General features: G+C 41.3%; 1 protein-coding gene across 1 annotated transcript in view; it reads right to left on the reverse strand.

The window, feature by feature from the left end:
* The window catches only part of TRIM2 (tripartite motif containing 2), a 185,303-nt gene extending 174,844 nt beyond the window's left edge, over positions 1–10,459 (reverse strand). Inside the window, exon 1 of the mRNA XM_089670443.1 lies at positions 10,310–10,459. The gene's annotated coding sequence lies outside the window, so the exon portion shown is untranslated. The remainder of the gene's footprint in view (positions 1–10,309) is intronic.
* Between the last annotated feature and the right edge of the window lie 4,773 nt (positions 10,460–15,232).

Genomic DNA, 15,232 nt, shown 5'->3' on the forward strand with positions numbered 1-15,232 from the left:
CCAAGAGTTTCAATTCCTGAGTAAAAACAAATACCCAGGCAAAGGAATATATCTATTCTATTCCCTCATTACAGAATCAAAATTTAAACTAAGGACGACATCATTAACTAACTGGGAAGCTTTAATGTCCCAAACATTAACTGATCAAGCGTGGTATAAAGCCTTAGTGAACCATGACAAGCTGAGTGTGACCATGACTGCTCGTGCATGAGGTGCTATCCCCTACATATGATAAAAGTGATCTTTATGCCATCCAGTGTACAGATATCGGTGTTATATATAGGGAATAGCACTCAGTGTACAGATATCGGTGTTATATATAGGGATTAGCACTCAGTGTACAGATATCGGTGTTATATATAGGGAATAGCATTCAGTGTACAGATATCGGTGTTATATATAGGGAATAGCACTCAGTGTACAGATATCGGTGTTATATATAGGGAATAGCATTCAGTGTACAGATATCGGTGTTATATATAGGGAATAGCATTCAGTGTACAGATATCGGTGTTATAGATAGGGAATAGCATTCAGTGTACAGATATCGGTGTTATATATAGGGAATAGCACTCAGTGTACAGATATCGGTGTTATAGATAGGGAATAGCACTCAGTGTACAGATATCGGTGTTATAGATAGGGAATAGCACTCAGTGTACAGATATCGGTGTTATAGATAGGGAATAGCACTCAGTGTACAGATATCGGTGTTATAGATATGGAATAGCACTCAGTGTACAGATATCGGTGTTATATATAGGGAATGGCACTCAGTGTACAGATATCGGTGTTATATATAGGGAATGGCACTCAGTGTATGGAGATAAGTGTCTTATATACAGTAGGTAATAGCATTTGGCGTATGGATATCAGTGCTCTCTATAGGTAATAGCACTAAGTGTACAGATATCAGTGTTATACTGTATATACTGTAGGTAAAAGCACTCTGTGTATAGATATCAGTGTTATATATAAGCAATATCACTCACTGTATAGAGATCAGTGTTATATACAGGTAATAGCACTCACTATTATGAGTGCTATTACCTAATTACCTATATATAACACTGATCTTTATACATGACGATCTGTGTTTAAATAGCTACATTGGAGGGCAGAGTTGACATGGGGGGGGGGGGGGGTTAATAGTACCTGTTACCTGCCCATGCTATCACATATGGATTATGTGCTAAGTTTTAAAATGTGTTAAGCATGCCCATCACCTACATACACACCCCAAATAAAAAGTATCATATAGGGCAAGCACTTGTATGTAAACATCAATGGTTTCACACATGTATGGTATCATCAGGAACATTGGCACTTTAATGGTAATTAAATTTTTAATTTTCTTTTAATAAAACTTTTTTTTGCATTTTCATTTTATTTATTTCCATAAAAAGGCCCACCAGAATCCTTAGTACTAGGCCTATGAAGCTCTAAATCTAGCCCTGGCTCCAGGGATATTATTTAGCCTATCCCTCAATGCGACAAACTCCAGGGCTGTTCTCCTCTATCCGAAGCATCAGGTTGTAGGCTGTCATCATGTACAATGCAGGATTAAAAGCCCTACACTGTACAGGATGACATCAACGACTGACAAAGAGGAGGCGAGCATGCAACTGACAGTGCCTTACAAAAAATGCAGTGCTGGATTGGTTGTGTAGATTGAGGAAGCCTGCTGGAACCAGGAATGAGGTAGGTATTACACCTTATCTCTGTATCCTTAGACTGAATGATCATTTAACCCTTGCAATGCGGAGCGGGGGGGGGGGGGTCTCCACTGCAAGGGTAGATTTTGTCTGATTCCCCCAGTTAGGTGAATCAATGTAGTGGTTAATCTTCCCTTCTTCTATTTGCTGATCAATAATAGTCTACAATTAATACAATGAGAAATAAATAAGAGAGATTTTTAGGTAAACACTAAAAATATTACTAACAATAAGTGCTCACTCAAATTACATTGCACATTCCCTATACTAGAAAAACAAGACAGGCAATTTCCACATTTTACAGTGTGCAAACTGTAAATATTCCTAAAGTCTGGGACTGCTATTTACATTCCTATAATGTACAGTAAATAGACCGTGATGATGCCTAAATAAATTATAACTTTATAGATGCCAACAGATGGCAATGCCAACTTTCCCAGATGAAGACCTAAAGCCGAAGTATGGCCAAAAATGATTTTTGCACAATACACATAACACAGTTGCAGGGTAAAAATAGGTTTGCTCTAATAATGTCTGCTCTGTCCCTGGCTACTGCAGGGATTCTTATATATCTTACTTCTAATCAGACAGCAGCCCAGTGGTGTATTCAGGTTTTGCGCTGCCCTAGGCAAATTGTTTGCCCCCACGGACATGGGCCAACACCACCCCCCCTTTCCCCTCCCATGGACAAAGCCTGACATTGACCAACAACACCCTTGCCCGGGAGAGCCTTCCACTACCCCCCCACCGGTGATAGAGAGAAAGACACTCATCTTCACAGCTCCAGAAATGCCCAGGAAAGAGAGTCAGGCTCTGCATACACCATCAAGCAGCCTGCAGCCGGATCCCACCTGGTTCCCATGGCGCACATGTCTCTTCTTCCATCCCTTCTTCCGGGGGGAGGTGCTGCCCCCCTGAAAAATGCCGCCCTAGTCAAATGCCTTGTTTTCCTTGTGGTAAATACGCCTCCTGTCTGGTGCTGAGACTTGTAGTTCTGGATATATCACATTGATCACAGTAGGCCTCTTGCTCTTAAAAAGCCTTGCATTCTTTTCAATGAATGCATGGTGTTCTGTGATTGAAAGAGGTGAGATAGTGATGTTCATCCCCACCTTCTCCACTCACAGTGTACCTTCTGTTCATTGAAAAGAATGCTAGGCTTTTCATAAATGGAGGTGTTGAGCAAGTGACCCACAGTGTACTGCAGCCAGAACTAAAAGTCTCAGCACTGCTGCTTGAATAAAAGTTATGTAATAAATGCCGCAGCAGACAGAGATAGGGCACACATCATTAGAACTTATTTTTACTGCGAAAATGACAAATACTATATATATTCTGTATCAGGGGTGGACTGACAACTCATGGGGCCCCCGGGCAATAGGGGATCATGGGGCCCCTGTGTCCTTGCCCAAAATCAAAAAAGCCTATGAAAATGGTACCAGGGGCATCTCATGGGGCCCCCTACTGACCCCGGGCCCTCGGGCAGTGCCCGAGTTTCCAAATGGTCAGTCCGCCCCTGTTCTGTATATACCTATACATGCTGACCTAATACTGGATTTCAGGATACAAAGGAAATATTAACACTCTGAAACAGGAATCCATCCTGGCACCCCACCAAATACAGCTAGAATATGTTACCCCAGTGTTTCATGTTCCTGATATGCGTCTGTTGTACCACGTGCTTGTGATAAATGTATCTTGTTTCTCACCTGAATCTGAGTTTTTACTTATCCAATACAACTAAACTTCAGGAAGGCACCAGATGTGCTTTTAGAGATGTCTGAATCAAGATTACCAGCAACAAGGTGATTTAATCAGTAGGGAGCCTGGTGCAGGCCTGGATGACAAACAGCAATCCAGGGAAGGTCAGCTGTGCTCCTTGTATACAATTGTGGGGACAAAGAAGAAAAAATATGGCAGAGGGTATACTGTAACTCTTCACTGATCACTTAAAATCTTACAATACAAGTTCTGGAAATCTGAAGCTGGCCATAGACCAGTAGAATTTTGTTAAACATTTTCCATTTTCAGAACATTTGTTTGATCTTCTAATTGTTAGTGGGGGCAAAACAACGACTGATTTAGACCGCAATGACAAGAAAAATTAAAAGGAACAGGAAGGAAACTTTTTTTTAACAAATTAAACTCTAACTGAATGTAGTTCTTGTTTTGAAAAAAAAAATCATACATATTGTAATTAGTGTTGGGCTAGATGTTGGAGTCGAACATTAGTTCGACTAGATCACTAGAACATCTGCCGCTCACGTGTTCAGCGAACAGGGCCACTGATAAGGGGGTACCCCCGGCCCTCCTGTAGGTTGCCTGGCCCCATCAGCTGCAGAGGGGGGCTCGGGCAGCTGACAAGCCCATCTGCAGCTGCTAAGTTCCATTGTTAGCCTCCTGTCATTCTATCACACGGCGGCTCAGTGTTGTGATGTTAGAGTTGTGCCACACTTTCAAGTTCCCTTCTGTTTACATTTTACTGCAACTTTGTTTCTCTCCATTCCCCCAGACTGATCCCTTTCTGTTGCTACAAACCTCTCTCCTTATACAACTTGAACAACCCCCCCACTGTCATCACCTGTTCCCTCTGCAAACCTATATATCACTGCTAAACTCCTTTTATTTAACTATGTATTTACTGATCTAGTTAATGTGTCCCAATTCCTATCACCTACAGCTCAGATCTAGCATTATTGTAAGATTCCTAATTGTATCTCAGCACTAGTCTGATTGAATTCACAATTCCTGGTCAATCCTGTTCCCTTACCTATAATAACCTTGAGGGCCAGTTCACACTACATGCTTTTCAATTGCTTTTTTTCTGCATCAAAACGCACAGAAAGTAGGTTATATGGTTGTCAAGTCATAGTTCACATCAGTGCTTGCAGTTCCAGTGCATTCCAGTTGCAAAAAAAAGTAGCACAAGCTGCATTTTTTTTTTGCACAGAACTGTACTGTAACACAGTAAAATGCATCAAAAACACACCGGAACGCATCAAAAATGCGCATGTCCCTAATTAAATTGAAGAAAAAGAGAGGGGGAAAAATGAACTGGAATGCATAAAAAATTGCACCGGAACACACTAAAACCACATAAGAAATGCGCATGGAAAAACACATCAGGAACACATCTAGACTGCATTTATATAGTGTGAACTAGGACTTGTTCACACCATTTGTGGTGCAGAAACGCATGCAAGAGCATGCATTTTCCTGCACAGCAAAGCAACGTCCTTTGCAGATGTGCGCAGGTACATGAATACTTAATTGCACCTCCACACATCACGTAAACACAGATGCATTCACAGCCACCAAAACGCATGGTACCACAGTACTGTGTGGTTAGGTGCAACATACTTTTAAAATAATATGCTTGCAGTACTTTTGCATGTTCCCACGTTAGGTAGTCCACTGAAATGAATGGGCTGAGGAAAAAAATGCCACATTCACACAGATGCATGTCAAATTAGTACCTGCAGCGTTTCCATAGTGTAACATACAGTAGGTTGCCTGCAAACAGCTCCAAGTGGCTCCAGCCACATAAATAAACCACACTGTACAGGCCACAGCACCCATGTGAATGAGCCCCAAGATCTCAATTACACACACAGCTTTATTTATTAACTCAGTACAGTTTTATCATTTAGATTTAACAGGGATGTGGTTGGGATTGTGTCCATTAATAAAGTTTTTAGTGTATTTTTACCATAAATATAATTTTGATATTTTCTCTGGCGGTGTGGGGGGGGCCCTGTCAGGTATGCTCTACGGGGCCCCATGATATCTAACAGCAGCCCTGTTGGTGAACACATGAACGGTAAGGGCGTTCGGCGGGCTGTTCGCCCACCGCACCCCAAAATGCACTGCACCCTGAGAGTGCATTGTGATTGGCCAAAGCAATACACCTGACCACAGAACCAAGAACTGTCATCCTGGTGCACCTGTCAGACAGCGTTGAGAACAGTGCTTTTTTTTTGCTTGTTTCAAGTTGGTGGTGGCAACGGGCATCATGATTGATGTTGGATCTACTTCGGGTTACATTTTTTTTTGAATAAAGGATTTTTTGAAGACTGTCTACTATTATTTTTTTTTTCACTACACTTTTTTTTGTGAATGAGTAGCAGTACCATGCACCCCATACTCATTCATATGGGGGGGCCAGGATCTGAGGGCTTCCAGACTCCAATAAACACCCTGCCCCACAACCACCGGCCATGGTTTTGGGGAAGAAACCTTTGTCCCCATTAACATGGGGACAAGGTGCTTTGCGGGGAGCCCCCCTGCCCCAAAGCATCCCGCCATGTTGAGGGCATGTGGCCTGGTATGGTTCAGAAGGGGGGTGCTTGTCTTTCCTTACCTGCCAGGCTGCATGCTTGGATAAGGGTCTGGTATGGATTTGGGGGGGGGGCCCACGTCAATTCATTTTTTTTAAAATTTTGGCGTGGGGTTCTCCTCAAAATCCATACCAGACCCGAAGGGCTTGGTATGGATGGGGGGGAACCCACGTGGTTTTCTAAAAAAAAATGTAGTTGCAAGGCAGTGCCTGCAATTCTTTTTATATTCAGCTTTTTTTAGTAGCTGTGTGGTATCTTACCGCATGCTCAGATGTTGTAAGATACCACTTAATGAATTGTCCCCTCTGTTCGAAGTTTTCAGTTGAGCTTTTGTTATATTTGAATATTCGAGCATGAGCTGCATGCTCTAGGCACAAAAGAAACCTGTTTCAGTTGTCTGGAATACCATTCAGGCCTCAAGTTTAAATTAAATTTTAAGGGCTTTAGTTGACTCAATAATGGCAAGATCCAGTCCTTTGATGAACAATTTGTCATGATTTTTCGAATTAAATTCAAACAGTGTCTGGCCAGCTTAAAAGAAAAGTAATACTTTTGTTTTTTTTCCCCAATTATACTTAGCTATGTGGATGCAACATCCGCCGGCTCTAAGGGTGAGAACTCAGCTATCACATGACCGCTAATCGCTGAGTTCTCACAGCTGCTCTATCAGTCACCGCTTTCTCCTCTCACTCCCCCCCCCCCCCACTCACTGGAGCGCTGGAGTAGGAGGGAGCAGCTGGATCAAGCTCTTAGCAGATTGCTGAGAGGCTGAGCCAGGTTCTACTCCAAACTCTGGGGTGGACTTTAAAGTCAGGATCTTTCTCGAGAGATGTCAGGTGACAGTGGGCTTCAGCCTGTTGTCAGCAGAAAATGGGTCCCAGGAGTGCAGAACGAACTGCACTCCTGTGATCCACAGGAGAAGTACAGCCAAAAGAGCTTTGGCTGTACTTTTCCTTTAAGGCTCTTCTTTATTGATGCAAACAGCTGAGTTGAGCAACTTTTTTTAGCCACCAGAGATTATCACTTTGACCATGGTTTTTTGACCTTTATATATTATTACCATTATTTTGAATTACTTTGTATTACTGGGTAGTGTTTTTCTCATTATTAAAGTAAAATTTTTCATTATGACTTGAAATTGTTCATTATGACTTGAAATTGTTCATTATCACTTGAACATCCCATTAAGGAGACTTTGCTGCAGGTAAAAAGTCTGGGTACCTACAGGAAATTATTACCGCAGACGAGGTACAGTAGACCATACTGCCACACTTACTGTGATCCTCCTTGGTGCACTGAGCTTTGTAATTGGCTCATTTATAAACAACCTTAAGTACATACAGAAGCACACAGACAGTTAAATAAAATGGATGATGGATAAAATAATACCAATGCCATCAAGACATTAATCTTGGTCACCACAATGCAGCAAGTGGACATCTAGCAATTCACTAATTGTCTAAAATGACCAGTGTCCAGATCAATGTTACAGAACATAATACTAAATTCACTTTGAATGTGTCCTTTTGAACAATTATTTGCAGTCTCCAGGTAGAGATCATTGTTTGGAGCTCCTGAAATTTTGCAGCCTATTTCTATAGAATGCTAGAGAGAGAGAGATATTAGGTACCCACCACTCTGATTAGATTGCTAGTTACTAAGCAGTGGGAACTAAAAAAGAAGAGATTCTATAAGCCTGTTTACCTCTCTGTTAATATGCTTGGTGAGGGTATATTTTATGATGCAGAATAGCTTGGACCAAGAAAAGTGTATATAAGTAAAGATAAAGGGTATAGGACAGGGAGGACTACTTTTTTCCCATAATTATTTTTGATAACATGATATCTGCACACTACTGCTGTTACATAATCTGTACAAGGGACAATGTTGAGTGTGCCGTATCCCTTAGCAAGTAGATGATAATTATCTAACTAAACTACTACAATCTGTCCAGCTGCTTTGGGTCAAGCCGGTTATGTATGACCCAATGTTAACCAGTGTAAGCATTGCCTTGTACTCCTGATGAAGTCATGTGTTGTGACGTAACGCATAGGGTGGGCCAATAACATCAAGTTGCAAACCAGAAGTCTATGTGCCGCCATTTTGCAAGTGGGATAACAGCAACCAAATACACTGGAGATCATTGTGTCAGTGAGTTTTACACTGCGGTGTTCCAGGAGGACACATTTTAATGTGAGTGCATTCTTTTATAATAAAGGTTGGGTTTGTTGAACATACTACACTATATTCAGCGTTTTTTCTCTACATGACTGTGGAGTGGAGTGGATTCATTATAAGGTGTTGGCAAAGAGTGGGAAGAAGTTGTACTTTACATATACCTGCCCAAGTTAAAAGGGAAAAGTGTAGTTTGACCTGTCATTATGGGTCAAACGCTAAGGTGTTTGAAGGTCTGGGAGCACAAAGGGGTGTCACAGAAGCACTGTACACTAGAACAGCCTTTCTAAACCAGGGTGACCATGCACCCTGGGGCGCCTTGAGGTTTCTTCAGGGGTGCCTTGGCAAAATGTCTAAAAATTGCCCAACATTTGTATACAAGCCAGCAGGTGGAACAAGCCTGCCTTTTAGGTACACAAAGCCACAGGTTTTCATTGTGCACCATTAAGACCTTCTAGCCGCCAGCATCCTAACAACCAATGACATCATCAGTTGATAAGGAGGATGTCAGCTACCTGCACAGCATCCTAGTTTGACCCTCGCCAGCCCCTCTCCATCAGTGCTGGGGTCACATTAGCTCAGTGAAGGAGAAAAACTGAGGGAGAAGAGAGACACTGGAGTACTACTCAGTACCAATGTGCAAAAGTGTATTTGCTTTGGAAGAATAAATCACCTCTATGTGTGGATGTTGCTGTGTTACATAAACCTATTAGAATCGTTTTTAACATTTTAGAAAGGGGTGCGCTTTTAAAATTATGGACAGTCTTGAGGCACCCCATTTTAGAATGGGGTGCCTCAAGACTGTCCATAATTTTAAAGGGTGCCTCAGGACTGTCCATCATTTTAAAGGGTGCCTAGGGACTGTCCATAATTTTAAAAGGTGCCTCGGGACTGTCCATAATTTTAAAGGGTGCCTCGGGATTGTCCATAATTTTAAAGGGTGCCTTGGGACTGTCCATAATTTTAAAGGGTGCCTTGATCGAAAAAAGGTTGATAAATGCTGCAATAGAATATAGCGGTGTGAATACACTTGGTCACATAAAGTCATCATGGATTATATGGGACTTCCATCACGTTTGATGTTATACAAAAGTGGTCACAAGCAGTGTGGATATAATTGTGAATATATCTGTCCATATACAGCCATGTAAGCGTTTACAAGCACTGTGGATCATTGTTTTATATTACACTATCACTTTTAAGGTTTGTAAGTGCACATTCAGTGGATTCGTGGATTATTGTTTTACATAACACTGTCACTGTTAAGTCATGTAAAGGCATATTCAGTGTTTTCATGTATATATATATGCATTATGCGCTGCATTTTCTATTTCTAAGCACTGCCTGGTGACTTTCAAGTGAGGACAGTGAAAACAAGCACCTCTGGCCATATAGCATACTCCTTATTCAGCTTGTTGGGAAATCCCTCCGATTCTTTTTTCTAGGCAGAAATTGAATGAAGTGATCACTGATCATTTACCTGTCAGCCAGGTCAGACAGAAGATTGCGGCAAGCCCTAACAGGTTTAAAGACAGGCAGATGTCTCCGCTCCGTTCTAAGTCAGACATCTGTCTGTCTATGGGCAGCCTCACTATCGCCTTTTTACAAAGTCATTAAATAAATCCCTGAGTGCATGACAAACAGCAAATAAATGCAATACGACTGCACAAAACATGGAGCAGATGAAGCATGAAATTGTTCTCTGACCGTAAACCGGTTTCTGCGTCATACGCGGTAGGCAGAACAGCTGGAAAACAATGCACTTTGCAGTATTATATATTTAGCTCTGCAAACATTCGCAACAAATCAATTTTCATATGATATGATCTACTGCTACAATGTTATCATCACCACTGGTCAACTGATGCTACAAAGCAATCTGACAGCTACATGATATCAACAAACATATATGTGACTCAAAGTCATAGATTGTCCCCCTGCAGTGCTGAAATAAATACACGATACATGCACACATACAACTGTCCCATGCAGACCATTCTAGGCCTCATGGGAAGAGGGGCAGCATGGATCAGAACTGCTCCACTTCAATATCCACACAAGAAGAAATGGAAATGTATTTACCGTAGCTAGACAGTATGCAATGGAAAGCAATGTTCACTGTATAGGAGACTGGGTTGTGGGGAGCTCAGCAATGGTCTGCAGTGATCTGTGGCTCTGGAGTATCTAGAATAAGAGCGCACACAAAGTTTCCTTTCATTCAGGGGCAGTATTACATATTCAGGGCTCTGCAGATAAGTGCTCTGCCTCCCAGAGATTGCACCTAGCAGAATGGCAGGGCTGCCTTAGTGACATCCAATCCTGCGTGCGCTGCTGGCGAGACGTGTAACCACTCTCTCATTGCCATTCACCTCGTTTCCCTCCAAGGCACCTGTCTCAGTAGGGAACAGTTTCCACGGAAACTGCAGATGAAGAATTTTTCCTCCCAGAAACAGTCACCATGGAAACAAAGCCTCATGCATGTGAACCAGACTGCCATATTGTACACAACACCTATAGACACCTATTAACCCATCGCTGAAGGGGCAGAAACAAAGATGACTGGTATACTGAGTGACATGACAGTTCTAGTATAACTAGAACATCTTCAGCTTTACTTCAAAGAGATCATAGAAGATATTCTCCAAATGCGGAAAGTGATTGTGAAAGATGATAGTAGTGCTCAAGACAAAACAAAAAGAGTGTGTTCCATTGCTAACACTTTTAAAGAAGTACTGTCACCAAAATATTTATCTTTACTGCCCCAGGGGATCAAGTGGTACATGTACTTCGTCCCCTGGGGCATGAGAGTAAGGCCCCTTTCACACGGGCGTTCTGTATGTCCATTTTTCATCTGTCCATTTACGGATGAAAAAAACAGACATCAATCTATTTCTATGGACTAGCGGATCCGTTAACATCTGCTTTTTTGAATGGAAGAAAACTCTATGTTTCTTCCATTCAAACAAAAAGAGAACAAACAAAAAATGGATGTCAACGGACAAAATCAGATGTAAACGGACATACAGTCTATTTTTGCATTGGTAAAGTATGTAAAAAATGGATATAAACTGATTAAACAAACGGATGAAAAACAGATGTAAACTGATAAAAAAACGGATGAAAAACAGATGTAAACCGATGAAAAACTGATGTAAATGGATTAAAACAGATGTAAACTGATGACAAACAGATGTGAACTGATGAAAAACGGATGTGAACTGATAAAAAACAGATGTGAACTGATGAAAACCGGATGTAAATGGATTAAAACAGATGTAAACTGATGAAAAACGGCTGTGAACGAATGAAAAACAGATGTAAGCTGATTAAAACGGATGTAAACTGATGAAAAACGGATGTGAACTGAGCTGATGAAAAAAATGGAATGCCCGTGTGAAAGGACCCTAAAGTTCCGATCATTGGCCTCATGGCATAGTAAAAGCACCTCTCTATTTCTGTTAAAGCGGAACTTTACTCTCTCAATCAACACTGACTATTTTTAATCCATATGCTGCTAGCATTAGTAAATTGATAGGAAAGTATATCATATTTTGCTGTTTTAAACTTTTTTTTTACATTTCTTCTATTACGTCTTGGTTTCTGGCCTAGGCCAAAATGATGTCACACATCCCAGGAGTCTTTAGGAGGGGAAGAGGGGTTCTCTCAGCTAAGCACACCCTCCTGCGTGCATGCCTGAGCTAAGGGCAGCTTGATTCCAGGAAGTAAATGCTACGTGAATCATTTGCCCTTACTCAAGAAGGCCATGGTCAGAAATGCTAACGGTGTTTTTCAAAATGATTTCTCAGCAAAACAAAGCATGGAGAATATGGATGAGTTTGCTTTGAATAGTAAAAATGAATCATATAGCGTTCTTGGTTTGTAGTGTGTAGTTCTGCTTTAACCACTTCCTGTCCGCTCTATAGCAGCTATACTACTACAGGGTGGCACGGGTGCGCAAAATCACACGGCTGCGGCTGTCAATCACTGGGTCCCGGATGATGATTACTTGCTGGCGCCCGGTTATTGGCAAGCATCTCCGATGGGGGGGGGGAACTGTTAGTAAACAAAACAGTTCTCCTCCTTGTCAGCTCTTGCACACTGCTTTGCACAGCTGTGCAGTTTACTTACAGTGAAGCACACACACACAACCACAAGTAAAATAGCACACAGTTAACCCTTTGATTGCCCCACATGTTAACCCCTTCCTGCCCAGTGCCATGAGTACAGTGTCAGTGACACCAAGTCAGTTCACCCCAGTGTCAGAATGCCCACTGCAGTCCGGCTAAGGTCGCTGATCGCATTACTAGTAAAAAAAAAAATCCCAGTATATATACTGCCATTTATAAATGCTATAACTTTCACATAAACCAATTAATTTACACGTATTGGGATTTTTTTTAGCAAAGACATGTAGCAGAATAAATTTGTGCCTAAATTTATGACGAAATTGGATTTTTAAAATTTTTTTACTGGACATGTTTAGTAACAAAAAGTCAAAATATATTTTTTCTCAAAATTGTCGGTCTTCTTTTTTTTTATAGCGCAAAAGTAAAAACCGCACATGCCATCAAATACCACCGAAAGAAAGCTCAATTCATGGGAAAAAAGGACGTAAATCTCATTTGGGTGCAGCGTTGCATGACCGTGCAATTCTCCGTTAAAATAACGCAGCGCCGTAACACAAAAAATGGCCTGGTCAGGAAAGGGGGTAAATCCTCTGGAGGACAAGTGGTTAAGGCTGGCTGCAGCTCCATTGCATTCTGAAGCCCAATTTATGGGTGTTCCTGTGTGGGAGGAACAGCTAGTTTAGAAAGGAGGCGGTAGCTCATTCTCCACTCCAAGTGAACCAACATCAATAGAAAGATAGTGAGACACCCAGAAATATTGTAGTCCTGCTTTTATTGCATAAAAACAACAAACAAAGCATATGCACTTACATTAATCAATGTGGCACTCTTAGAACCCCTTCCTCATTTTCCCGCAAGACCGTGTTCAAGCTGGCTGTAAATGACGTAGCGGAAGTGACATAGCTTTGTTTTATTGTACGACATTAGGCTCGATTTTGTTGCTTCTGGTCAAGAGGAGGAGTGAAGTATAAATAAGGGGGGATCCTTGGATATATGGAAAAAGCGCTTGTAGACCCATTACTAGTAGGCTATAGCTGGCAGCACTGATCAATGAGGAAAAACCCACCAGGCTGGTCTACTGATCAACTTTTGTTCAATCAGCCTGCCCATACGTGGATCAAAATGTACCTGGTCCCTACTGACCCAGACACATGTCGATCCATGTATGGCCACCTTTTGGCATACAGGGTTATTGTTAATACTGTCCAGGGTGACCAGAAGCTCTGGGGGAAATAAATCTACACTACTAATCTACACTACACAGCTAAAGAAATTCTCCTTATTGCATAGTCTGCAAAGCAAATCTGTGACTAGTGACAACGATTCTAAAGTTCCTTCTGTACAATTCTGAAGTCTTGTCCTGTACATCTGATATCGGCTCTTCTTGATTGGGGGTACAGGGTCAGTGTAATCAGCAACTTCTCCAATCCTTAATCATATGGTACTGAATTTGTATTATCTTTACATGCACATTCATTTTCTATGTTTTCTTTTCCTTGACAGTGCTTCCCCCAGTGGGGCCAATTATATTCCTAGGCCCCCTTGGGTGCAATGATTGTTGTAACATCACTGACATGACCTATGAATGGCATTCAAATGGCATGTCATGCTGATAGTGGCCCAGAGGGGACTTTAGTAGTCCTGCACAATGAAGGATAAATGTTGATCAAAGAGCAGCTATAATTACTATTTCTGTTTCTACTAATGTTATTATTATTTTCTGAGGTGATAGTAGTCGTATTAGTGCACTTGCGACAGAAACAATTGAGTACTGTCCGTGATACTTTTTTTATTTGCACTAACATACAATTTTGAGGATGAGCTTTTGGGGTATGTACCCTTCTTCAAGGTCCAGGCAGTACCAATTCTATTATTTTCTGAGAAAGCATGTACAATCATGTATGGTAATGACTTGAGGAACATGTAACTATAATGCCATATTTTTAGAAGAATAGCCTGCCCATGTACAAATTTGTATTGCTGATTTTTATTTACTTTTACCAGTGCATATGCCCAAAGATCTCATGTATGACATTTTCAATGAAAACTGCGTCTGCAGCCATGAAACACAAACTCTTAGAAGGAGCTGGACTTCACACAGCATTCCTTCATCATATTGCAATATTCATTTAGAGATAATTATTCCCTTGCAGCTGTCACACCATGCTGCAGTTTGCTCCATGAAGCATGACATGTGAACAACTGAAGTGCTCTTAGGAATATTAATAATTTACATTACCAACTAAAGGTCATTACCTATAGCCAGGCAATTACTTCAGCCATCTTCATTGCTTCTAGTTCAGGTAATGCTGCATCATTTTCAGTCTGGAGGATGTTCAGCATCCATTGCTTATTAAAACTGATTTACGTGCATTGACAGCAGGCTGGAACCTCCTTCTGAGTAGTACCAGGTTATCCTGCTGGGGGACTTGGCAGCAATGTGAAAAAGAGAACATGTCCGGGAGACAGGCGGGATGTGTTAAGGCATGCTGCCCTCCTGTTGGCATGACATCGTAGCCTGTTTGTAATACTCCTTTCTTGCCCACAGGACACCAATCTGCCAACTAGAGCTGGAGGCAGCAGACACTGATAGGATTTTCAGCTAATCTGGGCACAGAGTGAGAACAGACAGGATAGGGTGTGTTTACTAATCCAAACATAATACAATCTTGTTGGAGCAGACTTCGGCTTTCATAGTAGCTCGCCAAATTAATCTTATTCTTAATGCTATTCAGATGAAATATGGAAGCTGGAATTTGTGACATTTTAAACTGACATATTATTTCAAATTTGAATAAAAATGTGGTTTGGGAAGTTATTAAAATTAGGGGTTTTATTTTTTTCTGTGACAGCAAGCCAATAATCAAAACTGATAAGG

Source organism: Staurois parvus, unplaced genomic scaffold (genome assembly GCF_062004578.1).
Source record: "Staurois parvus isolate SC_StPar_1 unplaced genomic scaffold, SC_StPar_1.0 ptg000090l, whole genome shotgun sequence".
NCBI classification, from domain to species: domain Eukaryota; kingdom Metazoa; phylum Chordata; class Amphibia; order Anura; family Ranidae; genus Staurois; species Staurois parvus.